Source organism: Mustelus asterias, chromosome 30 (assembly GCF_964213995.1).
Source record: "Mustelus asterias chromosome 30, sMusAst1.hap1.1, whole genome shotgun sequence".
In the NCBI taxonomy this organism is placed as follows: Eukaryota; Metazoa; Chordata; class Chondrichthyes; order Carcharhiniformes; family Triakidae; genus Mustelus; species Mustelus asterias.
The window spans coordinates 11127190-11153466 of NC_135830.1; the positions used below are offsets into that span (position 1 = coordinate 11127190).

The 26277-nt window shown below is 42.7% G+C and overlaps 2 non-coding genes across 2 annotated transcripts; one reads left to right on the forward strand and one right to left on the reverse strand.

The window, feature by feature from the left end:
• Positions 1–16733: 16733 nt before the first annotated feature.
• Positions 16734–16806, reverse strand: trnat-ugu (transfer RNA threonine (anticodon UGU)). The gene has a single exon. It is a non-coding gene; the product is annotated as a tRNA-Thr (tRNA).
• Positions 16807–22668: 5862 nt separating this feature from the next.
• On the forward strand, positions 22669–22740 carry trnac-gca (transfer RNA cysteine (anticodon GCA)). The gene has a single exon. It is a non-coding gene; the product is annotated as a tRNA-Cys (tRNA).
• The last annotated feature ends 3537 nt before the right edge of the window (positions 22741–26277 follow it).

Sequence of the window (26277 nt, forward strand, 5' to 3'; positions counted from 1 at the left end):
TTCCTTCAATCAAATTTTCTTCAATAAAAACACGCGCTCCGATAATGAACTTAATGCAGTGTCCTTCTGCCCTCTCCTGGTGGAAAAAAGCACTACAATATGCAACTTTAAAATAACCTGTTTCATTTCGGGAATCAAGATTGATTCCAACAACTGCTGATCATACATTCTCCTCAGTATGAAGTATATTTTTAATTTCTCTTCTTTTTGATTGCGCCTGGTGGTATTGAATCTGATTTTCATTGTTGCAACTCATTGATCATCCGATGTTCCAACAATCCTTTTAGAGCGGATCATGGATATTGTGTCACTCCACCTCTATCTTCAGGAGTTCAGGTAGAAGTAGAATGGATGACATAAAATCTATTTCTAATACAAGATGCGGGTTGGGGGAATAATGGTAACTGGATCTAACATCATGAAACATAGCCAGTGTTAATTCTGACAAAATACCCGATTGATGGTGATGATCAAGCAGTTTGCCAACACCGATTTCTGCGCAACCCGACATTTCAAAAAAAATCATGTTAACCAACTCTCGGCTGCAACTAAGCAAAGCTGCCGTTTAGACCTGCGTCCAAATCTCAGTGTTCGAAAACAGTTGAACACCGGTGCAGGTACTTTCTCAGATGTGAATACCACCAGGCGCAATTAAAAAGAAGAGAAATTAAAAATATACTTCACACTGAGGAGAATGTATGATCAGCAGTTGTTGGAATCAATCTTGATTCCAGAAATGGAACAGGTTGTTTTAAAGTTGTATATTGTAGTGCTTTGTTTTTCCACCAGAAGAGGGCAGAAGGACATTGTATTAAGTTCATTATCGGAGCGCGTGTCTTTATTGAAGAACATTTGATTGAAGGAACAAATGCAGAAACATAGTTTGGACGAACCAACCCTTTACCGTAAACACGATTTTTTGTATAAGTATGCTGCGAATATTGCAAGTGATCGAGATCCTAAGGTCAGGGTCTACATGCGATGTCCATCCACTCTCATTCTGCGTAAATCTATTAAATAGCCAGTTCTAGCCCTCCATTCGTCCCATTTAAAAGATGGTGTTTGGCTATTTACCACATTGTTCTATTCAATTCTCTCAGGACTCAGTGGCCTCTTGCATCAGCTACGGTGAGTTTTCACAGTTAGAGATCAGCTCTTTTAATTTGGGCTCCGGCTATGATTCCGGAACAACATTAACTAATTTCAAATTAAAGCAAATTACTGAGGATGCTGGAATCTGAAACCAAAAGAAAAATGCTGGAATATCTCTGCTGCTTTGGCAGCACCTATAAGGAGAGAAAAGAGCTGACGTTTCGAGTCCGGATGACCCGCTGTCAAAGCTAAAAGGCATGAGAAGTGGGAGGTGTTTATACTTTTTGGTAAAGGAATGAAATATGAGTCATAGCCACAAAAACAAAGGGAAACGCCGCTAGCAGTCCAAAGAGAGACTAGTAGGTGTGAATGGCCAAACGACAGAGAAACTGAAATCAGAGGGTAAGCTGTGACAGATGAAGATAAGGAGGGAGGGGGGAGATGGATGGAAAAGAGGTAAAATTGAGAAAACGGGGGGAAAGCGAAGCAAAGGAGGAGAAAAGAAATGGAAAGGGGAAAGAGTAGGAGGCGGATAAGAAAGACAATAAAGGAATAAAAGGAAGAGAACAGTTAAAAATTAACCGATTTCCTGTTCTCACTCCGCCTTCCAGGTTGAAGAGATTAACTGGACAAGTTTGGGTCTCATCCCTGTCCAGGTCCCCGGAAGGTGAACAAACTCACTTAGTTTCTTTCTCCCGGCGCTGAGACCCAAAGGGGCCGTGCGCTGATTGGGTCATTTGAAGACAATGGAATTCTAAGGCTGGATGTCAATGAATGACGTTGTCAGCAATAAACCAATCAGCAATGGCCCGGATGTAACTCAACTTCATACCAGCTCTTGACAATTAAAATGTTAACTTCAACAATCTCTGCTCACATCCGCCTCGGCCCCTCTGCAAACATGTCTCCTGTGACTCTGAGCTTATTCTTCACCGCTGCAGCTCTATTAACCGGCAGGTTCACAAGTTACAAACTCTGTGTTTTACGTATTTACCATTCACTGCATTCAATTGCGCAGTTCGATTAACACACTGGTAAAATATATATTAATTCTAATATCAATTAGAATCCACTTTGTCTCACCAAGGGAGGAGGCAAAATACTTCAGCTGAATGAGAGCGAAGAGTTAAAGTGGGATTGCAGGCCCCACTGTAGCCGGTGAGGGACTTTGACAAACTCGATAAACTGGATAAAAGCTTTGACAAACCCGAGATCTATAAACCCACGGACAGTTTAGTTTCCCCTTCAAATAACGTAAAGCGAAGGCGAGGATCTGATCTCCTTCGAAGGTGTTCATTTAACGGAGTGTCATTTAACCGCTGCAAACACGATCCCGTTACAACCTGCGTGTTGCGGGAAATATGTTTCTGTTTAGATCCTTTGATTCATTTTTCAGATTATTGGCCAGGGTGACGGGCCGAATCCGGCCATTAGACGAAGTGAACTCACGTCGTTTAATTTAGCATTACTCTTGTCTCTTACAGGACAATGTGGAGGAGATTCAATTTCACAGATGCCGGCTGCAGTCACAGAGAGTAAAGGAGATGATGTTCAGTTATTCTGTAATTATACAACTGCAAGCATTGACAATTATTACCTATTCTGGTACCGTCAGTGTCCCAGCGGATCCATGGAGTATCTACTGATGAGAAGCAAATATACTGGGAACACAGAGAGATTCCCAGGGGACCGTTTATCAGCGGAGCTCAATGATACAACCCGCACCATTCAGCTGAAAATGTCTAAAACAGAGCTGGCAGACGCCGGTGTGTATTACTGCGCATTGAGTCCCACAGAGGCACAGAGCTGGGCTGAACCTGTACAAAAACTCTCAGAGCCTCACCCAACATAACACTGCGTTCGGCAAATATTGTGATCAGGGATCATTGCTTTTCAAATTGGCAGGCAGTAACTAGTTGAGTGCCACAGTTACCGGCACTAGGACCCCAGCTATTCACAATATATATTAATGATTTGGATGAGGAAACAAAAAGTTTTCAGATGATACCAAGTTGGGTGGGAGAGTGAACTGCGACGAGGATGCAGGGATCCTTCAGAATGACTTGGACAGGGTGGGTGAGTGGGCTAATCAATGGCAGATGCCGTATAATTTGGATAAATGTTGAGGTTATTCACTTTGGAAACAAAAACAGGGAGGCAGATTACAACCTGAATTGCTGTAAATTGGGAGAGGGGGAGTGTGCAGCAGGACCTGGGTGTCCATGTGCACCAGTTACTGAAACTGAAGGTAAGCATGCAGGTATAACAGGCAGTAAAGAAGGCAGATAGCATGATGGCCTTCATTTGCGAGAGGTTTCGCGTACAGGAGCAGGGATTAGTTGCTGCAATTATACAGGGCCTTGGTGATGCCACACCTAAAGTATTGTGTGCAGTTTTGGTCTCCTTTTCTGTGGAAGGATGTTTTTTTCTCGAAGGAATGCAGAGAAAGTTTATCAGGCTGATTCCAGGGATAGCGGGACTGATGTATGAGGAGATTGACTAGGTTAGGACTGTTTTCGCTGGAGTTCAGACGAATGAGGGGAGATCGCATAGAGACTTATAAAATTTCGAACAGGACTGGACAGAGTAGATGCAGGGAGGATGTTCCCGAAGGTGGAGGAGTCCGGTACCAGGGGTCATAGTTTGAGAATTCAGGGTAGACCATTTAGGACGGAGGTGAGGAGACATTTCCTCACCCAAAGAGCCTGTGGAATTCATGACCACAGGAAAAAAGCTGATGCCAAAACATTGAATGCATTTAAGAGGTGGCTGGAAATAGCACTTGGGGCGAATGGGACCCAAAGTTATGGGGAAAAAGCAGGATTAGGCTATTGAGTTGGATGATCAGGCATGATCCTAATGAATGGTGGAGCAGGCTTGAGGGGCCAGATGGCCTCCTCCTGCTCCTATCTTCTATGTTGCTATGTATGATAGAATGTTTCTATGTATGATATCTGATACGTTTAATTCAATTACATACTTTCAGTTGTACTACATACGTCACAACAAAACATATCGATGAGAATTGGCTAGTTGTTTAATGAACACAGAAATATTATAGAGCGCTTTTCTCGATGCCTGGAATGTTTGACTGTCACGGTTATGATGTACTGGAGATAACACAGAGCACTGTATGATACATTTAATCACGAATTTTATAATGACCTGTCTGTTTATAATGGCCACAGCTGGAGGACTGGAGGACATTCAATGTGGTATCATTCTTCCTGAAGAAAGGAAAGGATAAATCAGGAAACCACAGGCATGACAGTCTGGCATCAGTGGTGGAAAACAATTGGAAGTAATTCTGAGAAACGGAATTCATCTGCAGTTGGAGAGGCAGAGATTAATCAAGAACAGTCAGCATGGTGTTATTTGGGGGAGGTCATCCATTTCTTGCTTGCTCAGTAAACCGAATTCAAAATCCAATTCACAGTTCGCACACGAGTGACAAACATACCCAAGCTGACAAGATAAGATATTGCATCCCATTTTAGGAACATACGAATTAGGAGCGAGATTAGACAATGCTGAGGTCTATATCTGCTTCAAGAAGACGACCATCATCCCAGAACCAAAGAACAGCTCAGCAGCGTGCCTTAATGACTATCATCCGGTGGCTCTGACATCCAGCATTGTGAAGTGCTTTGAAAGGTTAGTCAAGGCACGGATCAATTCCAGCCTCCCAGATTGCCTGGATAAACTACAGTTTGCCGAACACCGCAACAGGTCCACTGCAGGCGCGATCTCTGTGGCCCTGCACTCAACCCTGGAACACCTAAATAACAAAGACACCTATGGCAGACTCCTATTCATTGACTACAGCTCAGTATTTAACACCATTATTCCTGCGAAACGCATGTCCAAACTCCGTGGCCTGGGCCTGGGCTCCTCCTTCTGCGACTGGATCCTGAACTTCCTAACCCACAGACCACAATCAGTAAGAATGGGACCAGACCTCCTCTACGTTCATTCTTTATACTGATGTCCCACAATGCTCTGTTCTCAGCCCTCCACTGTACTCCTTACAACCTACGACTGTGTGGCCAAATTCCCCTCCAACTCGATTTTCAAGTTTGCTGACGACACCACCATAGTGGGTCGGATCTCAAATAATGAAGAGACAGGATACAGAAATGAGATCGAGAATCTGGTAACTGGTGCGGCAACAATAATCTCTCCCTCAATGTCAGCAAAATGAAGGAGATTGTATTCGACTTCAGGAAGCATAGTGGAGAACATGCCCCTGTCTACATCAATGGAGATGAAGTAGAAATGGTCGAGAGCTTCAAGGTTTTAGGCGTCCAAATCACCAGCAAGCTGTCCTGGTCCCGCCATGCTGGCACTATAGTCAAGCAAGCTCACAATTATTTTCTCAGAAGATTGAGTAAATTTGGCATGTCAGCTACGACTTTTACAGATGTACCATAGGGAGCATTATTTCTGGCTGTATCAGAGATTGGCATGGTCCCTGCTCTGCCCAAGACCGCAAGAAACTACAAAAGGTCCTGAATGTAGCCCAATACATGATGCAAACCAGCCGCCCATCCATTGACTTTGTCTACACTTCTCGCTGCCTCGGCAAAGCAGCCAGCAAAATTAAGGACCCCACGCATCCCAGACATTCTCTCTTCCACCTCCTTCAATCGGAAAAAAAGATACAACAGTCTGAGGTATGTACCAACCGACTCAAGAAACAGCATTTTCCCTGCTGCCATCAGACTTTTGAATGGACCTGCTTTGCATTAAGTTGATCTTTCCGTACACCGTAACTATGAAAGTAACACTACATTACGCACTCTCTAATTTCCTTCCCTATGAACGGTATGCTTTGTCTGTGTAATGCGCAGGGAACAATACTTTTCACTGTATACCTATACATATTATAATAATAAATCAAATCAAATCGATTCAGCCCTTCGAGCCCGCTCCACCATTCTATATGTTCATAACAGAGCTCCATCTAATCCTAACTCCACTTCCCTGCCTTTTCCCCATAGCCCTTTATCCTGCTTTTGATCAAATATGTATCTATCTCTTTCCTGAATCCGTTGATGTATTTTGTATCCGCTACAGTGTGACAGTGAGTTCCATAGATTTAGTAACCTCTTTGAGAAGTAGCTTCTCCTTATCTCTGTCTTGACCCCACACCCCCCACCCCACCCCCCACCATAATTACTCCATGACTATGATCTCTTGTCCTGGACTGTTCTAGAAGGGGAAACATCTGGTTAACAATTAATTTACCAATCACGTTGAGTATTTTATACACCTCAATCAAATCCCCACTCATTCGTCTGTACACCAGCGTGTATAAATCCAAGCTACTACACCGCTCTTCATACGACAACCCCTTCAAGATATTGACGAGACCACAGCTGGAATACTGGAACCAGTTTTGGGCTTCTTATTTCATTATTTCATTGGAAGTAGTTCAGCGAAGGTTTACGAGGATAATCCCCAGTATGGAGGGATTGTCTTACGAAGAAAGGTTAAACAGGATTGTACTCTACTCACTGGAAGTTAGAAAAACGAGATGCGACCTCGTTCAAACATATAGGATTATTGAGGGGTTTGACAGTGTAAATGCTGAGAGGATGTTCCCCTCGTGGGAGAATCTGAGGTCAGAAAACATCGTCTGAGAATAAACGAGCGCTAATTGAAAACTAAGATGAGGAGCAATTTCAATTTCTTTTTACAGAGGGTTGTGGGTCTTTGGAACTCATTGCTACAGATAACTGCGGGGCTGGAGTCATTGTGTATATTTAAGGCTGAGATAGATAGATTTTTGTTCAGTAAGCGAATCAAGTGTTACGGGGAACGGGCCGTAAAGGGTACGTGAGGAATGTTGGAACAGCCATGATTCCATTGAATGACAGAACAGACTCCAGAGGCCGAGCCTTACCCTGGCCCTTTGTCATTTGGTCTTAAGGTTAAAGCCTGGTTCCTTTAAGCCGAAGACACTGGGCTGTCAATTCTGTCAGAAACCATTCAATCGAAAGGAAAATAAACATTGATGTAACTAAAGAGTGCAATCGGTACATTGTGAAACGTATTCATTTTCTACAAAACTGCGTCCATATCAACAACACGTTCTAATCAGAGACACTATGCACCGGCTGTGATAAATGGGACACAGAGAGTAGAGATTGAGAATGTGTTGCTCATTAATTCAGATAGACAGGAAAAGATCATGAAAATGCAAAACGTGAGTGAGGGCATAATAAATTGATTTGCGAAATTATTTTGCAGTACAAATGCAAGTTACAACGTGCCTAATACAATTCCTCTGTTGCTGCTCACCTGTTCATGTTGAATGTTGTGTTGTTTTAGAAACGTCCTTGAAATCTCACAGGCTAAAAAATTGCTTCTGTTCATCAGTGCGAGCGCGCCCTCTGCTGACCACTAACTGGAACTCCCAGTCTGGGGTTTTTGTCCGGGGTTCGCTATATCTCTGCACTAGAAATATACGGTACTGTCAGAGAGAAGTGTTCCGGCGAAACTTAATAGGACCGTTTTGCTTCTATTGTGCAAAGCAGCAGAACATCTCTCTGGAGAATCTTCAACTATGGCTCCTGTGCTATATATCGTCAATAAATAAATCGGAGCTTCCCCGTGAGACTGGATGTACCAGAACAGAGTCGGAACACCAGCTATCGAGTAACTGCAGTCCAGTGTTCTGGTTTGTCCTTCCTGAACCGTTAATTCAGCGGGATCTTGGGACACTTCATCTTTGCCATTGGTTCCTGCAACAAATTACAGAATCTCTCAAATATCTGGGGGAGAACGCTGGGAACAGACAGTGACTATTTAAACACAGACTCACCGGGCAGGAAAACCAACAGTATTAGTAAAGAAAATTGGGAGAACATGCTTCCTGCTCAAGAATTCCACAATGTCATCAGAATTGTTAAATTATGTCAACTCTTCTACTCTGATGTGAAGAAGTAATTTTATATCATGGGCAGTCCTCATTTATTGGGAGACTAAGAGGCGTTACCCAATGACAGGAGTGGCTTGTTGCTCAGTGTTGTCAAAAATTGGCCACCGAACAACATTGGTTGTAGCCCAATAACTTTATCTGACTGTTTCTCTGTCTGCTCCTGCCTGTCTTTCTCTGAGCTTCCGGTTCTCTGTTTGCCTCGGTGTCCATTCCGCATTCTCAATATTTTGAGCACTACTGGGCGTCCCCTCTCTGTGTGTCTCAGAGACCCTCTTTCCCTCAATCGTTTTCCAGGAAAGGGCAGAATGTAGAACATGCAATTTCTCCCAGTCTCCCATTTCAAAAAAATTCCCCAAGCCCCATTAGGGGACAGCTGGTATGTTAGCTGAAATATCATAACGAAAACTCTGAGGAAAGTTTAAAATTGAAGCAGGTGCACTGAAATCCAACAGTCTGCCTGATAAATGTGAGGTAGGACTCAAATTTACATCCTTTCGATGTGTGGAAAGAACTTTATTGAGAGTTCGAATCTTATCAGTATTGCTGTGGTTTCAAATTTTGTAACAAGAATATAGTTCAACAGAAGGGCCTGGAATATTCAAAACAGCTAAAGCAATTCATTGATGAGGATTCAGACTGAAGTTCGTATTAGTTCCGTGCATGGCTCCACCTGAATTTAAGTATATTGTAATTAGAATCATGAGAACAAGAAAAAATACAGCAGCAAAATCCTGCAACAAGATCCTTCAGTAACCTGAGAATTCACTGATCTCCCAGAAGAGGCCATTTACCTCACATCACCACCAGAGGACGATCCCTCAAAGTGTTTTTGTGGTCACTGCTTCAGGAGAGGGTTCCAGAACAAATCGATATATTAGGGAGCCATAATCCAAGAGAACAGGATGAATTATTGAATTGCACAGTTAAGTGACAGAGAGCAATAATGTAGAAGAACTGCTTTAATTGTTGGAATACACAATGATATGTTACAGAGCAGAAATCTAGGAGAACTGGATTGCTTGTTGGATTACACATGATGTGTCAAAGAGCAGTAATCCAGGAGAACTGGATTAATTGTTAGATTGCAGACTGATATGTTACAGAACAGTAATCAAGCAGAACTGGATTAATTGTTAGAATACACTAATATTGACAGAACAGATATGGATGCTAAATTTGCAGACAACACAAAGCTAGGTAGGAAAATAAATGGTGAAGTGCATGTAAGGAGACGATAAAGGGACATAAATAGGTTAAATTAATTGGCAAAGCCCCGCCAAATTGAGTATAATGTGGTCAAATGTGAAAACGTCCATTTTGGCAGGATGAATATAAAATACACTTAATATTTAAATGGTGAAAGATTACAAAATTCTGAGGTATTTTAGTATAGAGAGAAGACCAGCTTCTGACAATCAAATGCATCCGTGTAATACTGCACACAGGTCCTAAACTCCAGACACACTGAGTTAAATGTCAGAGTGTCAAAATACAAACTGTGATCAGCTAAAAGTCTTCTTTTTAGTGGAAGCAATATCACTTCTAAGCCAAATGGTAATGTGTTCAACTCCCATAACAGATGCCTCAATTCATGATTCAACCTTTGGTCCTGTGCTCAAGGAGAGTGGTTCCATTTTAGATGTGATGATATTCCCAGAGGTAGTATAGCATATAGTATAGTATATCATTACTAAGCTCGTAATCCAGAAGCTTGAAACAATGCTCTGGAGACAGGAGTTCAAATCCAACCGGGTAGCTCGGGAATTTCAGTTCAATTCATTGAAAAAGCTGAAACAAAAATCATTCTGCAATTAATATGAATGATAAAGGTACCAACATTTCATCAAAGCTCACCTTGTTCACTAATGTCCTTCAGGAGCGGGAACCTTCCATCTTCCAGAGAAAATATATAAAATTGCCAAAAAAGTAGCAAGCCTGAGGATTGGGAGCCTTTTAGAATTCAACAAAAGATGACACAACATAATTGAGGGGGGAAATAGAGTATGAGAGTAAAATTGTAGGAAACATAGAAACTGACTACATATCTGAGGAGGAAATGATCAGTAAAGACTAATGTTGGTACCTGGCAGAAGCAAGGGTAATTATAATTACAAAGAAGTGGCGGAAGAATAGAACACCCAGACTTTGGTTCAGTGTTCACAAATGAGGACAATAATAACCTCCCAGAAGTGATAAAACACGAAGGGTCTGTCGTAGGTAAAGATACCTTTCAGTCTATTCGTAGGTCAAAATACATTGGTTTATTTTCACAATTGTGGGAGATTCGTCCGATGTCTAACACGGCCTCATTCCTTCTCAGCAAATACAGGTTAAGATATATTTATACCCCCCCCCCCCCCCCCGTCACGTTCAGTTTCCCAGGCCTCACTGGTTCCCCGGCTGTGGCTTGTCTTCCATCGTGTGAATCTTGCTGCCTTGGTGGTTTCGTGTCAAGGCCATGACTGTTGTTCTCTGAACACAGGTGGGGTACCATACAAACGTACAAGGTTACAGTCTCGTACAAACAAGTTAACTGGCTTATAGCAATTTATATATATTCGTAGGTGCTTGTATAATATCTATATCGATACAGTTTACGATGAGTATATATGAATGCATCATTATACGATCACAGAAGGCCCTACTGTTACACAGCAATACATAACTAAAGAATACAAAATGGCGGGGTTAGCCGCATTCCGGAACAGATTAGCCGTCACAACATATTCCTGTATACCACAGCTGCTACCTTTATCTGCTCATGGATACAAAGAACAACAAAGAACAAAGAACAAAGAACAGTACAGCACAGGAAACAGGCCCTTCGGCCCTCCAAGCCTGTGCCGCTCCTTGGTCCAACTAGACCAATGGTTTGTATCCCTCCATTCCCAGGCTGCTCATGTGACTATCCAGGTAAGTCTTAAACGATGTCAGCGTGCCTGCCTCCACCACCCTACTTGGCAGCGCATTCCAGGCCCCCACCACCCTCTGTGTAAAAAACGTCCCTCTGATATCTGAGTCATACTTCGCCCCTCTCACCTTGAGCCCGTGACCTCTCGTGATCGTCACCTCCGACCTGGGAAAAAGCTTCCCACCGTTCACCCTATCTATACCCTTCATAATCTTGTACACCTCTATTAGATCTCCCCTCATTCTCCGTCTTTCCAAGGAGAACAACCCCAGTCTACCCAATCTCTCCTCATAGCTAAGACCCTCCATACCAGGCAACATCCTGGTAAACCTTCTCTGCACTCTCTCTAACGCCTCCACGTCCTTCTGGTAGTGCGGCGACCAGAACTGGACGCAGTACTCTAAATGTGGCCTAACCAGCGTTCTATACAGCTGCATCATCAGACTCCAGCTTTTATACTCTATACCCCGTCCTTTAAAGGCAAGCATACCATATGCCTTCTTCACCACCTTCTCCACCTGTGTTGCCACCTTCAAGGATTTGTGGACTTGCACACCTAGGTCCCTCTGTGCTTCTATACTCCTGATACATGAGCATGAAAACACCCTAACGTAAACATGAGTTCTACAGTGTTTCTCACACAATTCCGAAATAGCACAGAATTCACTTTGTCACTTTGAGTATTAGAATTCATTAACCCATTCCCGTCTTCAGGTCTAATGGGACTGCGGAACTGAAGGAAATCAGTATGAATAAGAAAATCGTGCTGGGGGAATGAATGGAGTTAAAGGTTGACGAATCACTAGGGCCTCATAATCTACATCCCACAGTAATAAAGGAAGTGGCCCTGGAAATGATGGATGCATTGATGATCCTCTTCCAAAGTTCTATCGACTCAGGAATAGTTCATACAGATTGGAGGATGGAAAATGTAAACTCACTATTTAAAAAGGGACGGATGGAAAAAAATGGGAATTATAGACCAGTTAGCCTGACATTCGTCGCCGGGAAGGTGTTCGAGTCTATTATAAGGAAAAACGTGATAACTAACTATTTATTAAGCGTCAATGGGATTTGACAATGCAAGCATGGACCTACGAAAGGCATATCATGTTTTACTAAATCTACGGTCGTTTTTTGAGGATATAAATAGTAGAATAGATAAAGGAGGACCAGTGGTTAAGGCAATTAACTCATCTAGGGAATGTATCTGTAAAACTAATAAACCGAACTAAAATACCTCGGACGTTTTGAACTGTTTACACTGTTCTGAGTTCCAATGGTGAAGATCAAAATTCACTGTAAACTGTTACAGAAAACGACAGATTATTTATTACCAGGCTCAGGAGAAACTGGACATTCTTTTGACTTTCTGCAAAAGAGAAGATTGACGGTCGACTTCTTAGAAGTCAGATACATTGCCGCTGTTTAGACAGGGATTTGCGATGATATTTTCAGTCAGTTTCATGGTTGTATTTGCTTACGCTGCATCAAAACATGATTCTCTTACAGATGGATAAAGAGGTTATGCGCATCAAGAAGTAATTCCTCAGATCGTTGTTTTGTATTTTTTGAACCAGATCATTTTTTTAAAAATTCCTAAGATGACAACAACGATTACTGTTCAGAGATACTGCATTCTGTTTAAAACGTTCAGTTGTGTCCTGGTGTCTGGATCGGGGACTGTTCAAAGATGAGTATTTTTAAAAATATTCGTTTTGCCTGCCAACATAAATTACAAATCGTATGGTCTTGTGAAGTTAATCTGTTTCTTCCAAGTTCAATCCCCGCTGATATTTTTTACTGTGCATCGGCCTTGGTCTCTCACTCTTGCAGTGATTCTTAAACTGCCTCTATCTCAATACATTTTTGTTGTCTATGTGTTCTGTCCGCTCTCATTCTGGGTGCTGCAGCTAACTCTGTGGGACACGTGCTTGATGTGGATTTCCAGTGGCAGGAGTAATATTGCTGGAGTTGCTGAATGGACCAACCCTTTAGAGACCTGTGGGTGCACATCAATTCTATGAAGACATCACACAGAAAATTGACTTGGTTGAGGAGTTATTCTTCCAATTATGGATGCAATCTTAATGAACAGTAATGCAACTCTGAAATCAGGCAACGAGAGGGCAGTTAACTTGACAAAAATATCGTGAAAGTGACAGGGCGCCTTACTGAGGAAGTATCAACATTGCACTTTGCAATCAGAAAAAAAATAGTCAACCTGGCATTCCAAAGGGTTTTATTCTGCTTCTTAATTACCAATATATCAGCATGGGAAGAGGACAAGTTATTTAGAACAAGCACAAATAAGTAATGTTACATCTTCAAGTTGGAAGGCTATGAACGGCTATTTTAATGACTTACACAAAGAGGCAGAGTAAATGTTTGCATTCTTCTGATGTTGTCAGGCGAGGTGAACTGTAAGCCGTAAGAAAGGACCGAGAGTCTGCAAGGAAACATAGGCAGGATAACTGAGTGACAAACGAGGTGGCACCTGGAGTACTATGAGCGTAAGTATCAGGTTATTCTGTTCCGCCTTACTCATATAAAATCAAATATTTTTAAAGACCGTGAAGCATCAAAACATTGATACTTGGAGAGACTTGCACATGATTTCAAAAGTAACACGAAAAAAGACTTGTAGTACTGCTTACGGATTATGGCTGTTCGGATACCCACTTGAATGTTGTGGGGCGAATGGAACTAAGGTATATTTATTAGCCACAAGTAGTCTTACATTAATACTGCAATGAAGTTATTGTGAAAATGCCCTAGTCGCCACACGCCAGCACCTGTTTGTATACACAGGGAGAATTTCGCATGGCCAATTCACCTAACCTGCACATCTTTGGACCGTGGGAGGAAACCGGAGCCCCGGAGGAAACGCAGGCAGACACAGGGAGAATGTGCAAACTCCACACAGACATTGATCCAAGTTGTGAATCGAACATGGATCCCTGGCGCTGTGAGGTAGCAGTGCTGCGCACGGTGCCAATGTGCCACCCCAACTGTTGGTGGTGGGGGGAATCAGTGTTCCTTTATCATCACTTATACCACATACCGAGACAAAACCATCGCTATTCAATAGAAACATGATGTTGAAATTAATGCACTCATCGCAGGCTATGCCTGGTATGTTCTAATTGCGTAGGAGGTAAGTGACGAGTGAAGAAATTGAGTATTCTTCCTGAACAACCAATTTAACACGAAGCTTAGTCAAATATAAGAATGTTATTTGGGTTTCAGCACATTCCAAATAGTCAAACAAAATAAACATGTTCCATAAACTGTCCGTTCAAGTTCACATTAAATAAAACTTCATACCTCACTTAATTTTTTTCCTTGACGTATTTTTCAACACTATTTTCCAGTTGGACTCTCTCCTTTACGTATGGACACCGATGTCTCATTGGGCAGTACAGTTCCTTAGAACTACTAGGATGGATTGAACCAGCAAATGGCTCCTTGTCGTGTTGGTGCTTCAGTGAGCATGTAGACCAGACGAATTCCATCCTGCAAAGAGAGAGATGAGAGCCAGCTTGTATCTGCCAGTTTCAAGTTGAGTTTGTAAACATATAAAATAATGTTTATAAACAGATAAAAGAATTGTTTTAAAAAATGCTAGAGGGAAAGAAAACAGTCCTTGAATTGCTGTTTTAGAGTTATGTGCTAAAATGTAGAGTACATACAGACTCCAGGTTGCAACATTTGTTTGAAAGGGACCAAACATCAGGTTTGACTTAGTAACAGGCCCCACAAGTTTTTGCATTTTGTTAAGATTTGAGTTAAAGAAGACATTCAGCTCAGCCTATAAGTTTAAAGTAAACACTCAGCTGAAGGGAACCTATCAGCTTTGATTTTGTTGTTGTTGTCAGCATCAAACCAATCGTGGTGCAAGAAAATTGCGAGGTCATGGCAGGTAAAAAGGGCCAGAGGAGCAGCCATCTCCAGATAATATCTTGGGTGAACATATCTAGAGGCCAGAGCAGCCTGTTAAAAAAAAAAACCATTTGTCTATGGAGCAGTTCTCCATCCCTGCCAGTTTAAAAATCGCTTAAGAAAACTATCTAACAGAAGGATACGGGGTTAGAAAGACCTTACAGACAGCGCACAACTACTGAAGAACTCCTAAATCTGAGAATCCCATCAAGCCTGGTTGTATAATTTATTTGAGAGTGACGAAAATTCCGTTATCGCTGTTTTGGTAATGAATGTTCCTCGTATTATTTGAACAGCATTTCAGTCGAACCGTACCTTAATTAACATGTTAATTGTTTACTTAAAGTTCTTGGTTATTTCAATAAAATAGCTTGTTAATTATTCACTCAAAGTGATTGACAGACATTTGTCTTATTAATAAGACTCGGAACGTTAAGTAAAAGGAGTTAGCAGCGTCACAAACAGTTTTTCCAGATTACGATGTGAGATAAAGGGGATTAACCTCTGTGTCATGACAGTCTGGTAATTTACTGAATAACAGCAAGACTGGCAAAGTTTGGACAATATTTCACTGTTACAGAAGGGCACAAAGTAAATTTTTGTCTGGAACACAAGCAGAAACAGGAATAGCGGGAGTCCATTTGGCTCGGGGGGCTCTCAAACATCCACACTTTCAATTGGCAGGTAAGTTTCCTGAACAAGTTTACTACAGAAATAACACAGGAGTTTAAATTCAGGGCTTTCGCTGCCTGGATTTAAATTAAATTCCCTGTCTCGATATTGTGCTAATTGTTGTAACTCACACTCAGTTACTGCTTTAAGAAAATTCATAATGAGACTCGGAACCTTAACTCTCTGCTTCACATTTGCTGCAAGACCTGCTGACAAATTCCAGCACTTTCTGTTTTTATTTTAGCATGAATTACTAGCTTGATCATACAGATGAACACAATAAATAGGAGCAGGAGTAAACCACTCGGTCCATCGAGCCTGTTCCGACATTCAATACCGTTATGGCTGATCTTGGAGTGCAATTCAGTTTTCCACCAGCTCCCCATGTCCCTGAATTCCCCGAGAGACCAGAAACCTGTGTATCCCAAACTTGAATGTATTTGATGATGGAGCTTCCATAACTGTCTGGCACAGAGAATTCCAAAGATTCACAACCATTTCAATAAAGTAATTTCTCCTTATCTTAGGCCTAAATGATCAGCCCACTTTCCTGAGACTGTACTGCCGTGGGTTAGATTTCCCGACGAGCAGAAGAAATTTCTTAGCCTCCACCCTATCAAACCCAATCAGACTTGTGTAGGTTTAATGAAATCACATCTCATTCTTCCAAACTCCAGAGACTTTCGGCCCAATTTACTCAGCCTCCCATCACCCGACAAATCCCTCATCCCAGGGATCATCTGCTGAACCTTATCTGCACCGTTTCCAATGGAAACATATCCTTTATTAAATGTGAATATCATATCTGTGCAGAATATTCAACATATGGTCTCAACAAAACCCTGTGCAACTGCAGCAACACCTCGTTATTCTTGGACTCCAGTCTGCCGTCAATAAAGACCAAAATACAATTTTCCTTCCAATCATTACCTGCAACGACATGCTAGCTTTATGCATTCCTTGTACAAACGCATCTATTCTATTCTCAATATCGACACCTACCTTTTTCAGCTCTGCAAATATGTCTTGTTCTTATTATTTTTTTACGAAGAAGGAAATACCTATTTGTTTTCCAAAGTTACACCCGATCTGGACCGACGCTCATCAAATGTCTCTAATTCATTTCCCAGCCCCTTTCCCACAGCTTATTTCTATCAGCTAAATTTTACTTATAGGCTCTAGCGAGAATTGAACTCGCGACCCCTGGTTTACAAAACCAGTGCTATAACCACTGAGCTATGGAGCCAAATACTGCGACGAGCTTCTAGTAAGCGCAGTATTATCAGTGGATTGAGGACCAGGATGGGGTTTGAGGTCGGAGATTTTTGATGAATGTGGAAATGTCTGAGGTGGAGAGCAGGAAGTTAAAAGACACAACTTGAAAGTGAAATGATCTGATATGTGTATTGTGTATGTACTTGACATGTATGTTGTGTGTGTCATGTGTCTCTTCTTCAGAGTTTATTGTTAATGTTACATCTCTGACTTTTCCAGCTCTGATACAAGTTCACCCAACTGGAAGATTAAGCTTGTTGCTCCCTTCACAGAAGCTATGAGGCGTGTTTTTATTAAATGAAGAAATGAACGAAAATTTATTCACTCCGTGACTGGGATTCGAAACCGCGTCACGCCGCCGACGCTGATCACTGGACCATCAGTGACGCTGATGTGAGAGATTTGCAATGGGTTGATCATCTCTGCACCCATTGCTTCATTTCCAATAACTTTCAATAAACAAATGTCACAATGAGGAATGACGGGAAGCGCTCATGACAGGATTTGAACCTCACCTGGAAAATCCCAATATCTTCCCTGGGCCGGGACTGCAGTCTCAATGTTGGCAATCCTGTTGTTTAAATCGGAAGATCGTCATTCGGCCTGTGCTACCGTTTGTATTCTCTATCGGAGCAACTCCACTCCTCCCAGCTTTGACAGAGAGTCATCTGGACTCGAAATGTCAGCTCTCTTCGCTCCTTACAGATGCTGCCAGACCTGGTGAGATTTTCCAGCATTGTGTCTTTTGTTTCCGATTCCGAAGTCCACAATAATTTTCTCCATTCCTTCCGCACACGTTCCTTTACCTCAACAACTGTTTACATTGGTATGTCGCTCCTCTTTGTTCATGCCAAAAACGACACGGCACAACCTTACATCACCATCTCTATTGTCAGCGCTTTGCGGCCGATCACTGCCTTTCTGCTTCTGTATTTGTTCTTGACCCTGTTGCACATGTGACATTTCTAGCTGTGGTGTCGACATGCAAAACTCACTCGGCTGATATTAGTGGATTTACTTTCGATCAGATAGTGAATCAGGTTATTTGTTAATAGTTTGCTGAGAGCGATAAATAATCGTTTCCTGAGCGGGAATTGAGACCAAACAACACTGGAGAATACTGAACATAACCCATTGGACACCCAGGGTCACGAGTGAACTGTGTTTTTCAAAATCACTTGACATATATCCCTTAATATGTCCAGTTTGGATGGAACATTCGTGACTACTTCCGCTAATGACAACACCGATTGTGCTTGCTGGGAATTGAAAATGACAGTGAGGAGGAATAGTCCCACAAGATGCTGAAGTGATTGCGGTTTACAAAATTCTAAATAGGATTGAAAAGAGTAAACGTAGAGATTTTTTCTTCTTACTCGCAATCGAGAACAGCATGTCAAATGTATAGATTGAGAGATGGTATATTTCAAACTGAGATGAGGAGCAACTGCTTCTTACAGGTGGTCGTGAATTTGTGGAATGCATTGCCCCATAGCGCGGTTGAGTCTGAATCATTAAATGATTTCAAGAAAGAGACCGATATATTCCTGATAATAAAAGGGATGAGGGGATATTGGAACAGAGAGGGAGGTGGATTTGAGAACAGGGAGAGATCAGTCATGAACTGATTGCATGACGGTTCAGGCTCGAAGGGGTGAATTTGCCCACTTCTGCTCCTAATTCTATGTTCCTAAGTGTAACTTTCAATTTTCAAAACCCATCAACTCATCACTGTGGCTCCAATGGTATCTACGTACATTGCATCCACAGGTTCCCCTTCATCCACAACACAACGGAGTCCTGTAAGGGACTTAGGAATGGCCCCATTACTTTAAAATTCTTTGTTTCCCTCATTTAATCTCTTCTGATTTCCACCCGGCCAGAGGCCTCCCCTCTTGTTATGCTGCTGGATAACACTTGTTTAAAACCTCCTACATTTCTAACAATTCCCAGTTATTCCCAACGAAAGGTTATGGAGCTAAAATATGAGATTTGTTTTCCTGACTTTCTGAGTTTTTCCAGCATTTTCACCTTTCACTGCAGAAGTCTGAGCAGCTTTGAATGGTGAATAACTTCACCAGCAGCGGCTCGTTGGACGAGGGGTATGATTCGGGCCCAGGGTGTCAACATCCACAAACTTGCAAGCGATCTCGGGTTCACATGCCGGGCTAGAGCCCTCATTCTGCTGTTGTTTCGTATTGGACAAGTCATAGGTTTTATATATGTATTTTTAGTGCAAACGGTGGGATTGGTTTACGTGGGATTTGGTTTGAGAACCTGAACACACAGTGCAGGCAATCTATCAACACAACACTCACACAAGAAAATCATGACATTAAAAGGTTAATATGCTTATGGTCATTCACTTTATTTCTGTTCACCAGTTTAGAGGACCCCATGTTAGTTGGTTCAGACAGCTGGCTGTGTGTATATTGTTATTCATACGTGGATTGTGGATGTGTACCCCACTCGCTATTTCTGCTTTCATTGTCTCTATATATCTCCCGCAGACGCTGTCAGTCTCTCTGACTGATTTTATGACGTTGACCTCTTTTGCTCCTTGCTCTCTCCATTCTTTCGCTGTCTGTGTGTAACCAAGGTTCACTGGATTCATTTCTGCGTTTCTCCTGGGAGGAGAGATTCAGTGGGATGAGTATGTTTGCTCTGGAGTTTAGATTAATCAGAGGTGATCTTATTTAAAAGCATGAAACTGGGAAACAGTTTGACAGTGTAAATGTTGAGAGGCTGTTCCCCCCAACCCTGGCGAAATTATTAAGAACAGAAACACAGGGTGGATGATGTAAGAGGAGTTTGGAATGTTTGGGAGAGGTGAAGCTTGGAATTGGAAGATGGGAATGATGCAATTGATGATTGAGAAGGATGGATAGGAACCTTGGGAATTATGTAGGTCGATTCATTGTAAACTTTGAAATCAGAACAAGCTGAGACACCAGATGAAAAAGCCATATTTGGCTCTATGCATTTTAGGTTATGGAAAGCAAGTTCGCCCATGTGCCCGGCCAGCTCAGTCGGTAGAGCATGCGACTCTTAATCGTGGGTTCGAGCCCCACGTTGGGCGTTGCTGTTTTAAAATTTGTCCCATTCCTGGGTGAATTCTGTTTCTCCAGAAGTGTCACCGCTCAAACTGAGTCTTTCTCGTTTCTACTTTGTTTATCTCACAGTTGCGGCTTTCTGACTGAAAACTGCCTCCGGTTCACTGGAAGGCGGTGTATTCAGCACTGAACTGAGCGAGAGGTTTTGTTCTCATTTATTATGAGATTTAAACACAGATCTGCGAGATTGTGTCAGTGGGAACAATAATCATCTCCATTGTAATTCAATCACTCCAGCCTTCCATCCTATCAAAAGACCGTTTGTTCTTTCCTCCTCTCCCTCTCTATTTTCCATGACTCTGTACTCGTTTGTAAACCATTAAATCACTAATTTGTTCCAGTTAGGGTCAAAGGTCAGCAACCTGAATCATTCACTCTCTTTCCCTCTCCACAGAAGCTGCTGAAGCTGATGAGTGCTTCCAACATTTTCTGTTTTGAGGTGGGATTTGCAGCAATTACAATTCCTAGTTTTGGATCACAGTGGATCACTTTTCTCTGACTGAACCTTACCTGTTTAAATAGTTAAAGGGCTGAGGTTTTAAATAATAAGACACCAGAATATGTCACCCTGTTTGACATGAAATTAAACAAAATGAGAATTAATCATTTCATAAAATGCTGCTAATGCAATGTATATTTCATTGTCAATGCCAGCATTTGTTGTCCATCCCTATTTCCCACTGAACTGAGCATTTTGTTCGGCCATTTCAGAGGGCAGTTAAGAGTCAATCACATTGCCTTGCGTTTGCAGTCCAATGGATACCAGAAAGGGGAAGGATGGCAGATTTCCTTCTGCAAAAGATCCACATGAGTTTTCATGACAATCAGAAAATAAAGCTTCATTACTGAGACTAGCTTTCACTTCCGTTTCAGTTCTAGACTGTGGTGGGATCGTGACCTGTGAGCCTGAGCCATGGGATTCATACTCCACTGATGTTACCACTATGCCACCATCTTCCCAGAAGGGTATAAGTGTAAATCCTTCACATGGAATCAAAACGCTTAATTTCACATTGAAAACAAAGATTTAAAGCAATGTAGTGTGGAAATCAATGTCAGATACTCAGGATACCGGGGAATTGATGAGATATCTATTACTTTCATTCAAAGACAGAAAAATGTGGTGAATCCTCAGCGTGAGTGATGAAGGAGCTGCGCTCCGAAAGCTCGTGATTCCAAATAAACCTGTTGCACTTTACCCTGATGTTGTGAGAATTCATAACGGGTACTGAAGGTCATTTCATTTACAATTCGCAATGGATGATTTTGATAAAATTAACAACTTTCAGCAAATCGCACCGCAATCACATTGGGGATGATGCAGTGTGTTACTCTCCTGGCCTCATTGCACAAGCTCCAGAGGATGATTGCTCAAGAACACAAACAGTTGAGCGATAAAGAGGTCGACGGCTTCATTGATCAGTGATTACCCGAGGGTACGACACACACACAGACACGCACGCAAACGCACACGGACACACACGCACACACAGACACGCACGCACGCATGCACGCACAGACAGACGCACGCACGCACACACTTGCTCAAGAATGCTCTAGCCATCTCAATTTCCATGTTGGTCCTGTCGTTAGAATTCACAGCTTTCACTGTTGCGGTCTGGGTGCGATTCCCGGTCAGGGAATGATGATTTATTGCTCTCGTGCAACACATGAATTAAGGAGAGGGGGCATTGCTTCCTGATCGAAAACGGGAGCGATACTTGTGGCAGATTGAATAGCAAAGAGGAAAAATCTGCACGATTCCACAATCCTGTCAACTACCCACAACAATCCATTTACATTAAGAAGTCTCACAATGCCAGGTCGACTTGGAGTCAGGAGCTTTCGGGGCGCTGGTAAAACATGATGCTGTGAGACTTCTTATTATGCCCACCCCAGTCCAACGCCGGTATCTCGACCTCATACTTACATTGCAATTGCTGGTAAATCCTGTCAGAATGAGTGAGTTACCTTCTACTGCATTAAGTTTCACTGTCGCTCACCACATTCAAAAAGCAATGTTTGTTATAAACCTTATTGTGGTAAATCTGTTGAAAAACTTCAGCTTATCACAGCTCCGCTTTCATCTCATTGGAAGCTAATGTGAAAAGATGAACAATTTCAAAGCTGAACAACATGCACGAGACTGGAAGGAAATGCGACTGTGAATAATTGACACTGCATATTCCTGTACTCAGTATCTGGGAGAATCAGGAAGATGAAATCCTGGTGGTCCACTGTTTAGGATTCGGCGCTTTCAGGGTCATAGATCGGCTTCGATATGCTAAGATTTAAAGTTCTTGATAATCCATTGAACAAACTTGAATTGTTTCCTGATCGAAAACAGCTCTATCAGAAGCAGTGGAGTTAGATCTATATTTCTGTCCGAATTGGAAATGTCACATGGGCAACTGTTCAAGAACAAACACAGATAGTGAAGGACAGTGATAGGCTGCAAAGCGCTGCCAATAGAGATGGGGATACAAGGTCAAATCTGTATGACAATGGGGTACATTTTATCGATTAGATTGACACAAACATCTCCTAGACCTGGATCCAAATCTCAGCCAAATCACAAGAAAACATCTCGCTAACTTAAACGCTAAGCTCTCCGACTTCACTCAGAAACCAGTTCCGATGAGACAAAGCGGCATGCAATCTGACCGCTCGATCCCCCTCAATAAAACTACATTGAATCCCGAGGACCAACTGACAGCTGAGGGGGTATAGCTCAGTGGTAGAGCATTTGACTGCAGATCAAGAGGCCCTCGGTTCAAATCCGAGTGCCCCCTTTCTTGTTTAATTGATACTTTTCTTTTCAATTACAACTGTCTTTCATTGGCTGCAAAGCGCGTGGTGACGTCCAGCAACCGGGAAAGGCGCGACATGAATACAAATCGATCTTTCTTGAATTATCTTTAATCCCAATCCTTTGGCTACTGACCCTCATCAGTGGAAACAGTTTGTCCCTATCTACTTCATCAAGCGGCCCTTTCCCTTGTTAGCAGAAGCGGGTAACCACGAAATCGCAGCAATACTGTGGGGAGGGAAATAGTCAAGGGGCTTGCATAGTATTGCAAACGATGTGGTCATGTTGTAGTTCTCGACTATATTTTACGAAAAGAGAATTAGGGTTGGATACATCCAGCACTCGCTGATACCCTGATATGGTGTGTCTTAGTTTCAGTGGCGGAATTTCTTCCTGCGTTCAACTCGTAAGCAAATGTTTGGTGGCTCACTACCATCCAGAGGCGGAGGTTGTACTTTTATTTTCCCGACCAGCATTCATTGTCGCGCAGTTCCGGCTTGTGAACCTAGGCAACAATAAAAATATTTCTCAAATGTTGCCGTTCTACTGTGGTCAGGTGTTGTCAACATTACTTATTTAATGACTATTCGTATCATACATATCACATGGTATAATATATATTCATTTCAAACATGCAATTAAAGTTCAGAATTAGAGTCTTTGCTGGATGTGTTTGTGTGTCAGTTCTCCGATGAGTCCTCATCTGAGACTGGGAAACAATCTCTCAGTATTCTGTCGGTTCAATAAGATTGCTTCTCAGTCTTCTAAACTCCAGGGAATTTCAGCCCAATTTGCACAGCCTCTCATCCCAGGAGAACTCTCTCATCGCTGGAACCAACCAAGTGGACCGTCTCCAATGGAAGGATAGCCTTTTTTCCAAAGAAAAGCCTCGTGGATATCAAAAACGCTCCGAATATTTCACAGTTGCTCCTAACAAAACCCTGTATAAATGTAAATTGGCGTTTTTATTCTTATACAGCAATCTGCTGGCAATAAAGACCAAGATGCCATTTCCCTTCCTATTGTGATTTATATAAATGATCTGGAAGAAGGAGTAACTGGGGTGATCAGTAAGTTTGCGGACGACACAAAACTGGGAGGGCTTGCAGATAGTGAGGAACATTGTCAGAGGCTACAGAAGGATATAGATAGGCTGGAAATTTGGGCAAGGAAATGGCAGATGGAGTTCAATCCTGATAAATGCGAAGTGATGCATTTTGGTGGGAATAATGTAGGGAGGAGCTACACGATAAATGGAAGAACCATAAAGGGTGTAGAGACGCAGAGGGACCTGGGTGTGCAAGTCCACAGATCTTTGAAGGTGACGTCACAGGTGGAGAAGGTGGTGAAGAAGGCATATGGCATGCTTGCCTTTATAGGACGGGGCATAGAGTATAAAAGTTGGGGTCTGATGTTGCAGATGTATAGAACGTTGGTTCGGCCGCATTTGGAATACTGCGTCCAGTTCTGGTCGCCACACTACCAGAAGGACGTGGAGGCTTTGGAGAGAGTACAGAGGAGGTTTACCAGGATGTTGCCTGGTATGGAGGGGCTTGGTTATGAGGAGAGATTGGGGAAACTGGGGTTGTTCTCCTTGGAAAGACGGAGGATGAGGGGAGACTTAATAGAGGTGTATAAAATTATGAAAGGCATAGATAGGGTGAACGGTGGGAAGCTTTTCCCCGGGTCGGTGGTGACGTTCACGAGGGGTCATAGGTTCAAGGTGAAGGGAGGGAGGTTTAACACAGATATCAGAAGGACATATTTCACACAGAGGGTCGTGGGGGCCTGGAATGTGTTGCCGGGCAAAGTGGTGGAGGCGGACACACTGGGAACGTTTAAGACTTATCTAGACAGCTATATGAACGGAGTGGGAATGGAGGGATACAAAAGAGTGGTCTAGTTTGGACCAGGGAGCGGCGCGGGCTAGTTGTTCCTTGTTTCTCGTTTCAAGGCTTCATTCTATGATCATCTTGCTGGTGCCAGTACAGAGCGAGACTGCGGATAGTTGGGAACCTGTCTCGGGGGCAGGGAATTCATATGGTGTTCGTGGAAGTGGAAATGACTAGGGTTGGGAAGCATTTTCCGATCAGGGCCATTGTGATCTCCTGGACTCGTTTCGATCGCCTCAGGGGGTCGGAGAGGAATTTCCCAGATTTTATTTTCCCCATATTGGCCCTGGGGTTTTTCACTCTGGGTTTTCGCCTCTCCCTGGAGATCACATGGTCTGGAATGGGGGGGTGGGGGTGAGTTAATAGGTTGTAATGGACAAAGCATCGTAGCTGTGAGGGACAGCTCGGTGGATAGGATATTGGTATGTAGATAGGCTGGAAAATTGGGCGGGGATCCTGGATTCAGGATTCAATCCTGGACCGGGGAGCGGCGCGGGCTTGGAGGGCCGAAGGGCCTGTTCCTGTGCTGTATTGTTCTTTGTTCTTTGTTGTTTGTTGTTTGTTTGCTGCGCCACCATGCTATCTTCCTGCGTTCCTTGTCCAAACACACCCAAATCTCTTTCAACATAAACGCTTATAACTAGGATAGACGATGGCCTGGTGATATTATCGCGAGACTATTAATCTAGAAACGCACCCAATTTTATGTGGCCCCGGTTTTGAATCCTGCCACGGCATGTTGTGGAATTTGTATTCAATAAAAACTATCTGGAATTAAGAATCCACTGATGACCATGAAACCATTGGTGATTGTCGGAAAAAGAAACATGGAGTTCGGTAATGTGCTTGAGGGAAGGAAATCTGCCGTCCCTTATCCGACCTGGCCGACATTGACTCCAGAGCTGTAGCAACGTGGTTGACTCTCAACTATCCTAGGGCAACCAGGATGGGCAATAAATGCTGGCCAGCCAGCGACACCCATTTCTAATGAATTAAAAAATAATAGGTCACCTTTTCAAACATTGTCTGCTCTTTCTCCGTTTATGAACAAGAGAATATCTTTCTGGGCAACATGGTGGCACTGCTGCCTCACAGCGTCAGGGACCCAGTTTCAATTCCCGGCATTGGTTACTGTCTGTGCAGAGTCGGCATGTCTTTCTCGTGTTGCGTGGGTTTCCTGCGGTGCTCCTTCTTACTCCCACAGTGTGAAAGATGTGCTGCTCGGTGCATTGGCCATGCTAAATTCGCTGTCAATTTACCCGAGAAGGTGCCGGTTCTGCGGACGAAGGAATTGTCACAGAAACTTCATTGCAGTATTACTGTAAGCTTAATTAAAAAACTTTAAATTGTCCAACTTTATACCCGATGTGCTCCAACCACTGAGTTATGGAGCCAATTCCTGCGCCCAGCTCGGAGTTAGTGTATCATCATCAGTGGAGCAAAGAAGAGGTTGAATTTTCAGGTGGGCGATATTTGATGGATGTGGAAATATCCGAGGTGGAGAACAAGGAGTTAATCAATGCGATTTGAAAGAGGAAGAATTTGACATGTGTGTCAGTTGCTTTTGTGATAAATGTCTGCCGTGTCATTCTTCTTCAGAGTTTACTGTTGTTGTTACATCTCTGATT